The 12284-nt window shown below is 47.9% G+C and overlaps 1 protein-coding gene across 2 annotated transcripts in view; it reads left to right on the top strand.

Annotated features, from left to right (window-relative positions):
* The first annotated feature begins 2487 nt into the window (after window positions 1-2487).
* ACHE (acetylcholinesterase (Yt blood group)) overlaps window positions 2488-12284 on the top strand; it is a 163690-nt gene continuing 153893 nt past the window's right edge. For both annotated transcript variants that reach the window (XM_068274096.1, XM_068274094.1), the window contains exon 1: window positions 2488-2608. The gene's annotated coding sequence lies outside the window, so the exon portion shown is untranslated. The remainder of the gene's footprint in view (window positions 2609-12284) is intronic.

The raw sequence follows: 12284 nt of genomic DNA on the forward strand, positions 1-12284 counted from the left end.
TGTTGGGAGGTATCCATTGGATTCCCGCAGGGAACGCAACGTCCGCTATGAACCTAGCCTAATCCCGACTTATGGCAAATTTTATGGGAATTTTTACCAAATCTGTGCAGCTTAGAAACTGACCAAACAAATATATTCAATAACTTAAAAGAATGCTGTAAGGGGGGGGGGGGGGGAAGAGTTGAACTTACCAGGGGCTTCTTAGGTCTGGAACCCACTACAAATCGCTATCGCTAATCGCAATTGCTAGCGTTTTGTATGAGCGTTTTGTAAGCGATTTTATGAGCATTTTCTGGCAATTTTGATTTTGATTTTAAAAAGTGTAAGCGTTTTGCCAACGATTGTGTAGCGATTAGCGGTTTTAATTCTGATTGGTCCTTTCAGTTAATTTCAATTTTTTTTCAGTGTGCAGTAACTTCAAAACACTAGCAAAATCGCTCTGTGTAGGTTTTGACGAGCGATTACGCCAGCATTTACATACTTTACAATGTAGAAACGCTAACCGCTAACGCTAAAAATACTGCATGTCCTGCGTTTGTGATTTTGGTAATCGCAATCACTCCAGTGGAATTTGGCCCATCCATTAGCATTAGCTGAGCATTTAGGGAAATCACTAGCATTTTGAATTGCTCCCTAAACGCTCACAAAATCGCTCTAGTGGGTTCTAGCCCTAATGGTCCCTTGCAGACGTCCTGTGCCCCCGCAGCCAGTCACCAATGCTCCGGTCCCCACTGCCTGTTCACTTTCGGACGTCTCCAGGCACAGGACGTCTGCGGGGAACCATTAGAAGCCCCAGGTAAGTTCAATTCTTTTTCCCCCACTCCCCGCCCCCACAGCATTCTTTTAAAGGACGAATAAAGAGACAAGAATATGGAGGCTGCCAAATGTATTTAATGTTAAACAATACCAGTTGCCTGGCAGCCCTGCTGGTCTATTTCTCTGCAGTAGTGTCTGAATAACACCAGAAACAAGCATGAAGCTAATCTTGTCAGATCTGACAATAATGTAGGAAACACCTGATCTGCTGCAGGCTTGTTCAGGGTCTATGGCTAAAAGCATTAGAGGCAGATGATCAGCAGGGCAGCCAGGCCACTAGTATTGCTTAAAAGGAAATAAATATGGCAGCCTCCATATCCCTCTCATTTCAATTGTCCTTCAAACGGAGTCTGAAGCGAAAATTAAAAAACAAAACAAAAACAGAAACTTCTCTAAGGAGTTGGAAGGCTCTAGAGCCTTCCCGTTCCTCTCCTCGTCCCGTCGTTCCTGCGCTGGCTCCCGGGTTAGCAGTCTCCTCCGTTAGCAGTCTCGAAGACTTCTGAAGACTCCCGCAGCGGGAGATTTAAAGGGAACCTTAACCGAGATTTAAAAAAAAAAGTTCACTTCCCCAAGCCACCTGCAGCCATCCTGTGCCATCGCCGGTCCTCAACTATCTTCCAGTGCCCCGTCGCGGGTTCGTTTTGTTTTCAGCCCTGGCCATGCGCATCCTTGTTCGCGTTCGTCAAGCACGTCCTGCACAGGTGCAGTAGGAGAGGGCGCGCTTAGCAACGGGAATGCGAACAAGGATACGCAAGGCCAGGGGCTGACTCTCAGTCAGCCGAAAACGAAACACATGCGCCCGCAGTATGTCCAGGTCAGGTGACCGCGCACGCTGGCTACATCTTCCCGCAGGAGTGTCCACGTACTCCCACGGGCATAATGCACCTGCGCCGACAAGGGCCTGTGAACGGCCCCGTGAGAGGAGCAGTAAGCCTATGCGCACCTCCCCCCAACCACACAGGGTGTCCATTTCCGATTTGGTTCAGGGCTAAAATATTAAGTTTAAATGGAGGAGTCTGTGGGGGAACGAGAGGATGAGAAGAGGAAGTCTCTACTGGACCCAGAGCCTTCGCTCTCCTTAGGTAAGTATCTGGCTTTTTTAGAATGTTTGCTTCAGATTCAAAACTTCCATTAACAGTAGTACTGTTTATGAGCTAATGAAAAATCCTCTACAGGCAAAGCTCTGCAGCACAGCAGGTCTAGAGAAACAACTGTGCCTAGGCATAAATACTGGCATTTATATATAGTAAATCCAATTCATTATAAGCCAGATATATACATTTACTCTAAACTGCACCTCTTGTTTACCTCTTCTTCCCCTGCACAGAATCCACCACCAGCCACTTACATAAGCTCCATTCTACAGCCTGTACTGTCTGCCACAGTCAGGCATAAGGATTTTTATGGAAGAGGGGGGAACCAATTCTTCTTCTGTACTGAGCTTCTTGACTTGCATCTTATTAATAATACTCTGTGACTGCAGATTCCCTATTTCAAGTGACTTTTAATTCCTAATGACTACTGGAGAAGTTTCTATTAAGCCAGTAGCAGCTGTGAGTGAAACTGGGGCAGCTGATCCCCCCTCCCCGTGACTTGGTAGAGTCCAGTGGTTACCCATTGGCTGAAAAGTTACAGAAACTTGTCAGACTTCTTGAAAGTGAAAGTACAACAGAGAGTGACAGAGATTGCTGAGTCTTGCAGCCACATATATGGCAGTCAGAGGAGGATGGGGGCTGCACAGAGGGGCACAGAGACTGCACAGGAGGGCCACACAGGCTAGCACTGGCCTCTGGTGAGTAATCAAAGTGCACCTGTCATGTCTACAGGCAGGTCACAGTATTGTGCTGCACATGGAAATAATGTAGTGTTGTTATTCCTGTGAAAGATGAACTTGTGACAGTATTTATTGTCCAGCACTACATGATATGTTGGTGCTATATAAATGCTATAAATAAGAATAATAAGGCTTGGTACATGCAGGGGAATATATGACCAACCTTTTAGGCAATTGCGCTTTCCGATTGGTTTAAGCCTCGTTTAGGCCCGGTTCACATTAGCGGTTGTTTGCCAAACGGACCGGATGACCTGACCGGATCCGGACCGGATCCGGATCGGAACCGTACGGTTCTGATCCGGATCCGATCCGGATCCGGTCAGGTTGCATCAGGTGGTAATCAGGATGCGATCCGGATCCGTTTGGCAAAGTTAACGTAAAAAAAAAAAAAATGTTGGGGTCTGGGAGGTCAGCAGAAGGGGGACCTGTGGAATCAGGCCCTCTGCTGTTTAGCACTCACCTCCACCTCCGACATGCTGCCAACATCCTGCCAACACCTCCAGCTCGTGCTGCTCCACTCCAAAATGCATGCCCAGGTGTCCCCAGCCAATATCGCCGCAAAAATCCGCATAGGAAGTGGGGTAGAACATCCGGATTTCTCAGCCAGTGTGTTGTGCGGCCTCCGGTTCCCATTTGTTTGTATTGGCCGGATGGTGCAGTCCGGCTCCGCCCCGGATACGGCTGCCGGAGGGGCCGGATGAAAAAATAGCGCATGTTGGAACGGAGTCCGGATCCGGCCCGGATCCGGTCCGGCTCCGGTTCTGCAGAACGGACCCATGTGAACGGACGCATAGGCTTTAATTGCTATGCCGTGCGTCCGTTCCGTCCGTTCTGCAGGCGGTGCGGCTCCGGCACGGCGATTCCGGAGGGCCACCGCAAGTGTGAACCGGGCCTTACATTATCACGCGCAGATGGTCGTGCGATCGGAAGGCAACGCATATGATCGCACGCTATCTGCGTTTTTATGCGTTGCGTGGCTGATCCCATTCACGACAGTCAATGTTGTCAGCCGCACGTTTTGCTAAAAAATGCATGCAGCATGCGTTCGCGTATCGCACTGGTACGGAACGCATGCAGTGTGAGCATCAGACATCTGATTTTCATGGGTGTCTGCCTCCTGCTCACGTCACGGCAACACGTGTAATGTGAACGAGGCCTTACTGATTAATAAACATAGGCTTCCCTATCCAATCTTCCCACAGATCCGTCATTTGCACAAATACAGGTTATAACAACAACAACAACAACAACAACAAATAACATTTGTAAAGCGCTTTTCTCCCGTGGGACTCAAAGCGCATAAGCATGGCTCCGACCATCGTGGTACAGAGGAAGAATTTTATAAATCTGGAAATGCCAGGCTAAACAGGTGGCTTTTCAGTCTGGATTTGAATAGCTCCAGGGATGGTGCTGTCTTTACTGGGTGTGGTAGGGAGTTCCAAAGAGTAGGGGCAGCATGACAGAAGGCTCTGTCTCCAGATTTTTTGAGGTGCACTCTGGGAGTGACCAAGTTTATAGAACTTGCTGATCTGAGGTTGTGAGAGGTGTGGTGCAGCTTCAGCCAGTCCTTCATGTATCCAGGGCCCAGATTGTGCAGGGATTTGAATGTCAGCAGTCCAATCTTGAAGAGTATTCTCCATTCTACTGGTAGCCAGTGCAGTGAGCGAAGGATCGGTGTAATGTGACAGTGGCGAGGCTGGTTTGTTAGCAATCTGGCAGCAGCATTCTGCACTAATTGCAGGCGACGCAGGTCTTTTTTGGGGAGGCCAGCATAAAGGGCATTGCAGTAGTCCAGCCGTGATGTGATGAAGGCGTGGACTAGGGTTTGAAGATCCTCTGGGGGAATCAGATGTTTAATCTTTGCAATGTTCTTCAGATGAAAGAAGGAAGATTTAACTACAGATGAAATTTGGTTTCTGAAACTCAATTCCCCATCGATTAGCACGCCAAGGCTGCGCACAAGGTTGGAGCTGTTTATGTCTGAATTCCCAATCCTGATTGGTGTTGCTTTAGGATAGAGCTGTTTTGATGGCGAGCACTGGCTTTGGACAAACAGGACCTCAGTTTTGTCAGCATTCAGTTTCAACCAGTTATCATTCATCCATGCCTGAAGCTCAGCTAAGCAAGAGTTTATTTTTGGGGTAGGGTCTGTTCCACCAGGTTTGAAGGACAGGTATAGCTGTGTGTCATCGGCGTAGCAGTGGTACGTCAGGCCATGTCGTTGGATAAGTGTACCGAGTGGCAACATGTAGATTGCAAACAGCAGAGGGGATAGGATTGATCCTTGTGGCACTCCGAATTGTAGAGGTGCAGGTTTGGACATGTATATATTCATTTATAACATGTATATATTCTGTGGAGGACACATCTGATTATTTAAAGACTGGGAAAATGTTCTCGGTCCTTTCTGATTGGTTGGTAGAAGAATTCTGTGCCAATCAGTGGCCAATAAGATCATTCTGATTGCCTTGTGCGTACCAGGCTGAATATCCAGTCTCCTCTACCCCTGGGTGTGTACATGAAAAAAAGGCGAGTGGGAAAAACGGCGCAGAGTTTGGCGGTAGTACAATCTCGCTATAATTACCGATATTCTACTACTAAATTTCCATAGTTGAATATCGGTATACCTGGTGGTGCCTAAACCTAACCCCCCAGTGGCGCCTAACCTTAAATCCCCCTCCTTAACCTAACTCCCCTCCCTCTTTTGCAAAGCCGCTATATGCTGCTATTAAGGTACAATTGGGCGCCCAGAGGCACCTGATTACCGGCAAGAGGGGACACTTTTTCTGCACAGGCTTGTGTATAACTAATGAGGCATTGCATAGTGAGCACTCCGCTATGCAATGCCGCAATATAGTCATCCGCAATATAGTTATCCGCAAGCCTGTGTGGAAAAAAGGTCCCCTCTTGCTGCTAATCAGGTGCCTCTGGGCGCCCAAATGTACTTTAATAGTCTCATATAGTGGATTTACTGAAGCCACGACCTGCGGAAAAATTGTGTGCCCGCTAACAGCCGCCACCATGCACCCAAATTTCCCCCTAATGTCGCTAAATGTGGCTTATATCATAGGCGCCTATGGCGGTGCCGTTTTTTTCTATAACTGCGATTTTAACTATTTGAACCGTGATCGCTGCAAAATAGCAGCAAAGCACTGCATTTCTGCAAGTTGGAAACCGCTGGCAATCGCTGCAGTGAGATCACTGCCATATACTATACATTACACTCGCGCCTTTTAAAGTGGTATTGATCTCCAACGGAAATCGCCCGGAAAGCTCCCTAGTGTGAATGGGTCCTAAAGGGAACCTGAGGTGAGAGACATGCAGACAGTGACACATTTATTTGTAGTCTGGTTTCAGTTAAAGGGAACCTGAGACGTTTCAATAGGGCTAATTTATGCTCACCTGGGGCCTCCTCCGGCCCCATGAGGACCGCGGGCTCCCTGGATTTTCTCTTCAGCCCCTCCGTTCTTGCACTATGCCTCCTGGTAATCCAGATGGCCAATCTCTTCTGTGCATGTGCAAAAGCCCACGACTGGCAGCAACTGATCGGATTACTGGGTGGCATAGCGCCAGAATGTAGGGGCCAAAAGGACGGTGAGAGAGCCCATGGTTCTCATTGGGCTGGAGGAAGCCCCAGGTAAATATAAAAAAGGCACAGTGTACCATCTCAGGTACACTTTAAAGCAAACCTGCGGCGTAAAATTAAGCAAAAGTCTGATACATCCTCCAGAGGTTTCCCCATCTCCCTCCACCTCACCCCTCCAGGGCTGGGGCCGCCCAAGCTCTCGGATGCTCTCCTGTATGTGACCGAGCCCGGGGGAGGACACAGCGCTGGTATAGCCTGGTGGAGGCTTCCCTCCTTTGAGGTTATTACCCATTTGGGCACTTCCTGTCAGTAGAGGTACACTTTAATGTGTTGCTTTATAGAGGTTACCGGCAGTAGTAGCCTTGCAGCACTGATAGCCTTGAATCAGTTATGAACAGACTGATAAATGGGTAGCATTTTCCGGTTGGTTCACGTTGTGCCGTCGTAGATAGCTGACTGCGCTGCTCACCACCATACAGTGTAGGACACAAGCCCCCGGAGGCATCTCTGCACTGAGCTGTGGTGCGTTCAGCCTCTGGGCTTCTGCTGGCTCACCGCTGCTGTCACTGATATATGGAGAAGGATTTCATCCTAACAGAGAACAGAGAGTGGCCTCCTGATTATCATAATCCCAGGATTATCCTTCTGCGTCTTCTCCTCTACCCCACACCCTTCTCATCATTCTTGTCAGGCTCTGCACAGAATCCAGCTGCTTCTGGCAATCTCTGCATTTGTATTTTGCTTAAAGAGGAGCTGTCAGCCATACTATTTCAGAAAAAACCCCACATATAAGTAGATAAATATTTGCTGTACTTACATATGTAAGCATATGTTAGCATATGTATTGCACTGTCCAGGTTTTGATTTTATTGATTTTTCTACTGTAAAAAAAAGAGAAAATCCTTCTTAGCATTTCCCATTTTAACTGTGGCTATTTTGAAGCAAATCCTGATGTCTTTTCCTCCCTTAGGCCACATACACACATCAGACCATAGTCTTTTGAAAATGAAAGATCACAGACCAATCTTACCACCCTTCATGTAGTATGAGAGCCATACTTTACACAGTCTTTTCTATGGAGCTGAACTCCACATCAGAAAAAAATCTTTGCAAGATGCTGCACACACAGATGCTGTACAGACACAAAAGATCAGTATCTGCAAAAGATCTGTTCCTGCCAAAGATCCGTTCCTGCAAATTGCAATGATAGTCTATGAGATCTGCAGATCATCATACACACATGATTTAACTGACATTCATCTGCAGATCAAGCAATCATCCGCAGATCTGAAAATCCATCCTGGTGGATCTGATCTGCAGATGAATGTCAGTTAAATCATGTGTGTATGATGATCTGCAGATACTGATCTTTTGTGTCTGTACAGCATCTGTGTGGTGGTAAGATTGGTCTGTGATCTTTCATTTTCAAAAGACTATGGTCTGATGTGTGTATGTGGCCTAACTCTCCTCTGCCTGATTTGCCCGCCCTTCACTATAGAAAGTGCATTGTCTCAGCATGAGAAATACTGGCCAATCAGAGAGGAACATAGGTGTGGGAGGGGAAAACAGGAGGGAAAGAGGCTTCAGCCAATCAGGCTGCATTAGTTAAGTCTGAGGGGAAATAGAGAAGCAAAAAAGGACAACCCAGCATGCCCTGCAACTTTCTTTGTGTGTGCCAAATTTTTTGTGTACCAAATAAGAGTCAGGTAAACTGGGGAATTATCATTTATCAACAAGAAAAGGGATTACCTGGTTAGCATCCTTATTACTTGTTTACCAGATAAAAATAAAGAATTGATTTTTTATTTTATGGCCAACAGTTACACTTTGAAGAGACTCCGTAACAAAAATTGCATCCTGTTTTTTATCATCCTACAAGTTCCAAAAGCTATTCTAATGTGTTCTGGCTTACTGCAGCACGTTCTACTATCACCATCTCTGTAATAAATCAACGTATCTCTCTCTTGTCAGACTTGTCAGCCTGTGTCTGGAAGGCTGCCAAGTTCTTCAGTGTTGTGGTTGTGTGATGCATCTCCCCCCTCCAGGCCCCTCTCTGCACACTGCCTGTGTGTTATTTAGATTAGGGCAGCTTCTCTCTGCTCTATTATCTTTTACAAGCTGGATAAATCCTCCTCTGAGCTGGCTGGGCTTTCACATACTGAGGAATTACATACAGGCAGAGCTGTCTGCACTCTGCAGGAAGAAACAGCCTGACACTTCAGTGGAAGATAGCTGCAGGGGGAACGAAACACACAAATGATCTCTTGAGATTAAAAAGGAAGGCTGTATACAGCCTGCTTGTGTATGAATGTATTTTCTATGTGTGGACATACTGTACATCAACCTACTTCCTGTTTTGGTGGCCATTTTGTTTGTTTATAAACAAACTTTTTAAAACTGTTTTTAACCACTTTTAATGCGGCGAGGAGCGGCGAAATTGTGACAGAGGGTAATAGGAGATGTCCCCTAACGCACTGGTATGTTTACTTTTGTGCGATTTTAACAATACAGATTCTCTTTAAGGCTGCTTTCACAGTGGGACGTTAGAGGCGCATGTTAGAGCAGCCTGTAACGCACCCCCACCGCACAGCAATGAAAAATCAATGGGCTGTTCATAGTGCCCACGTTGCGTTACACAGTAACGCTTCACGTCAAGACAACGTACTGCATGCAGTACTTTATACGCGGCTAAGCCGCGTTAGACTGTTTGCACATGCTCAGTACGGGTGTTTGTTTTTATTTTAGGGGCGGAGAGGAGGCGGGGAGAGGCCGCTACGTAGCCAGGCACATGGCTACTTGGCATTCACTGCACTTGCAGTGGACCACGTGATGCGGAGAGCTCCTCTCACGTGGTCTCTGCAGCGCCTCCGACAGAGCAGACGCACCAAGAGCTGCTTGTAACGCGGCTCTTGGTAGCGTCCTGCTCCAACACCACCAGGCGTTGCGTTAGGGGCATGGTATGTGCCCTATAACGTGCCCTAAACGCAACATCCTGGTGTGTAAGTAGCCTAAAGCAAACTTGAGACAGCATTAAAAGTTATACTTGCCTAACAACCTGAGATGAGTAAAGCCAAGTATCGATACTTACCTGGGGCGTCCTCCAGCGCCATGAACTCAGTTCCTTCCCTTGCCTTCCTCCCCGGTGGCTCCGTTCCTCTGTAATATCCCCCAGTAATAGAGCTTCAGACACACCAGTCAGGCTGCCCTGTGCATGTGGTGCCCAGACACGCGAGCACGCCAGTCATGCTCCCATAGCGTGTGGAGTGGCGCTGGTGTGGCCATGCCGCCCATGCACAGAGCGGCCCGACTGGTGCAACTGAAGCCCTATTACCAGGAGCAATTCTCCTGACCGACGAGCTTTTGACATGGGTACGTGTACGCGATTTGGTAGATGACGCTTAGCGACGCGCGACAATAACAACTGTCATGGCATATTTGTTTCTGTGAAATCCCTGACATATCCTGATCGTTTGAGCTCTTGTTCGTGCCCGGTGTGTGCCGTCGCATGTTCCTGTGGGCAGGAAGATCGATCGGGGAATGCTCGCCGTTGGGGGACGTTGCTGTGATCCATCTTCCTGTGACGTCAGGTGAAGGCTCTGGATCCTATAGAGCCTTCCCAGTTCTCTATCGGTCTCCTCGTTCCCGCTTGTTATACACACCTGTGACCATGGCCTGGGAATGGAAATTAGGAATTCAGTTATCAGGAGAAGCATCTTAATACTTTTGGCAATATAGTGCATTTTAATCTGCTTAAATGACTTTAAATCCAGTTCAGTTGGATCAAAACATTTTATGCATTCCCTTCCAGCAATCTGATTACATTTGATGGAAACTGAACACATTTAATCATTTATTTTTCTGAAAATTATTTGATTTATTACAGATGTGTTTGTTTTTGTCAAGCTGAACACTCTCACATTTTACCATGGCGTGGGAAGCACTAGGCTGTGGAGTTACATAAATTGCAGATGCATTACGTTCTACAACACTGATCTTACCAAGAGGAGCCAGGGAAGGCTACAGACCTCCATTTTACAGACCACTGTATTTTTCCAGGGTTAGGCTTTACCCCTTAAGCTAAGTACACACATGCGAAAATTGTCTTCATTGGGGATCGGGAAACGATCCCTTAGGTGACAATTCGGAGAACAATGCTGAACAGACAGGTCCCTAAGCTTGAGGCTAGCGATGTGTTCTGTTGCTATTGAGGGGGGCGGAGTGACAACTGAAAAATGCATTGTGATCAGTCATGCTACGGCATCGGGGGTCGTTAAGGATCCGACAGGATGGATACTAAATGATGTCCGATCAGTGGCCGCTGTACACACATGATCATCAGCTGAAATGTGTGTGCATATCTTTACTAAACTTATGAGGGTGTGTGTGGGTGTGTGTTTTACGGTCAGAACCTAAACTCTGGCCACTTCCACCAGCCAATTTGCAAGGTGGCCGACTAATTTTGCCAATGTGCGAATAACTTGCGTGTTTGGACTTTGGCCAGTCAGAATACAAAATGACATGACCTAGCCAACCAAGTCCCAAAGCCTTTCCTGGAGAGCCAGATGATGTTGAGAGAGGACCCAGCCAGCCAATTTCCGAAGCTTTTCGCAGAGAGCCAGATGATGGTGAGAGAGGACCCGCCAGCCAAGTCCCGAAACCTTTCCCGGAGAACCAGATGATGGTGAGAGATGTCCCAGCCAGCCAAGTCCTGAAGCCTTTCCTGGAGATCCAGATGATGGTGAGAGAGGGCCCAGCCAGCCAAGTCCCGAAGCCTTTCCTGGAGAGCCAGATGATGGTGAGAGAGGACCCAGCGAGCACATCTCAAAGTCTTTATCAGAAAACCAGATGATGGTGAGACTGGCAGCAAGGGAAAGTCCCAAAGTAGTTGGAGCCAAATCCTTTCCTGGGGTGGCGGCAAGCTGAGAGAGAGACAGCAAATAAGTGATAATCGGACACCAGAGAGGAACAGAAACACAGAAAACGGAAGGGAGCGGTGAGTGGACAAGGGAGGGGTACAGAGGACACAGAGCGGAGGGCCAGAGGTAGGGTTGCCACCTGGCCGTTATCTCCCCGGCACGGCCGGAATTTTAATTACAAAGCCGCTGCCGGAAAAATTGTTTTTCCGGCAATGTATCTGCCCGGTTTTTTTTGTGTGGACTGAACCACAAGAGCAGAGGGGGAGACAACAGGTCAATGTAATCATAATGCATAAACTACGAGTAAAGTTTACAGCCTGTTCTCCCTTCTGCTGGATGTACACCCCCTGCCTCCCCCGACTGCAGCACTGAGCTTAACACACTGATACAGTTCAGTGTTCAGAGGAATGCCCAGCACCCCTCCCCCCCAAAATGAGTTCTGCCCCGGAGAAGGAGAGAGAGAGAGAGACTGAGAGATACACGTGGAGAAGCTGTAGCTGCGACAGGCTGCAGAACGCAGTGCTGCTGTACGAGAGGTGCTCTGCTTGTATGAATGCAGCGTGTGTGTCTGTGTGATGTGTCCTGATGTCTGTGTGTGTGTGTGATGTGTGCCTGACTGTGATGTCTGTGTGATGTGTCCTGATGGCAGACATCAGGAGTACCGCCGTCCTCAGTCTTCTCCTGCTCCAGTAATGGGTCCTAAAACTTCCTCCAGCCCCATCCGCATGCAACGTTCCCACACCGCCGTCCTCAGCCTTTTGCTCCGATACTGGGTCTGTCTGTGTGATGCATGTGCCTGTCTGATGTGTCTGCGTGATGTGTCATAAGTCCTCATGCACACCACCCCCTCCCCCCCTCTTTCTCCTCTGTCCCCCTCCTTTTTAAAGAAATCCTCCGCTGTGGCTCAGCCCACGACTGCACCTAATACATGCCCGCTCCCCCATTTCCATTATATTTTTAAATATGAATGAAACCAGAGATGAAACATAGTGGAGGGTTTATACATACCTTGGGCTTCCTCCAGCTCCATCCGCAGGGATCATTCCCACATCGCCATTCCTCAGTCTTTTGCTCCGATACCGCATCCCATAACTTCCTCCAACCCCATCTGCACTTATCGCTCCCACGCCGC

Source organism: Hyperolius riggenbachi, chromosome 3 (assembly GCF_040937935.1).
Source record: "Hyperolius riggenbachi isolate aHypRig1 chromosome 3, aHypRig1.pri, whole genome shotgun sequence".
Taxonomy (NCBI): domain Eukaryota; kingdom Metazoa; phylum Chordata; class Amphibia; order Anura; family Hyperoliidae; genus Hyperolius; species Hyperolius riggenbachi.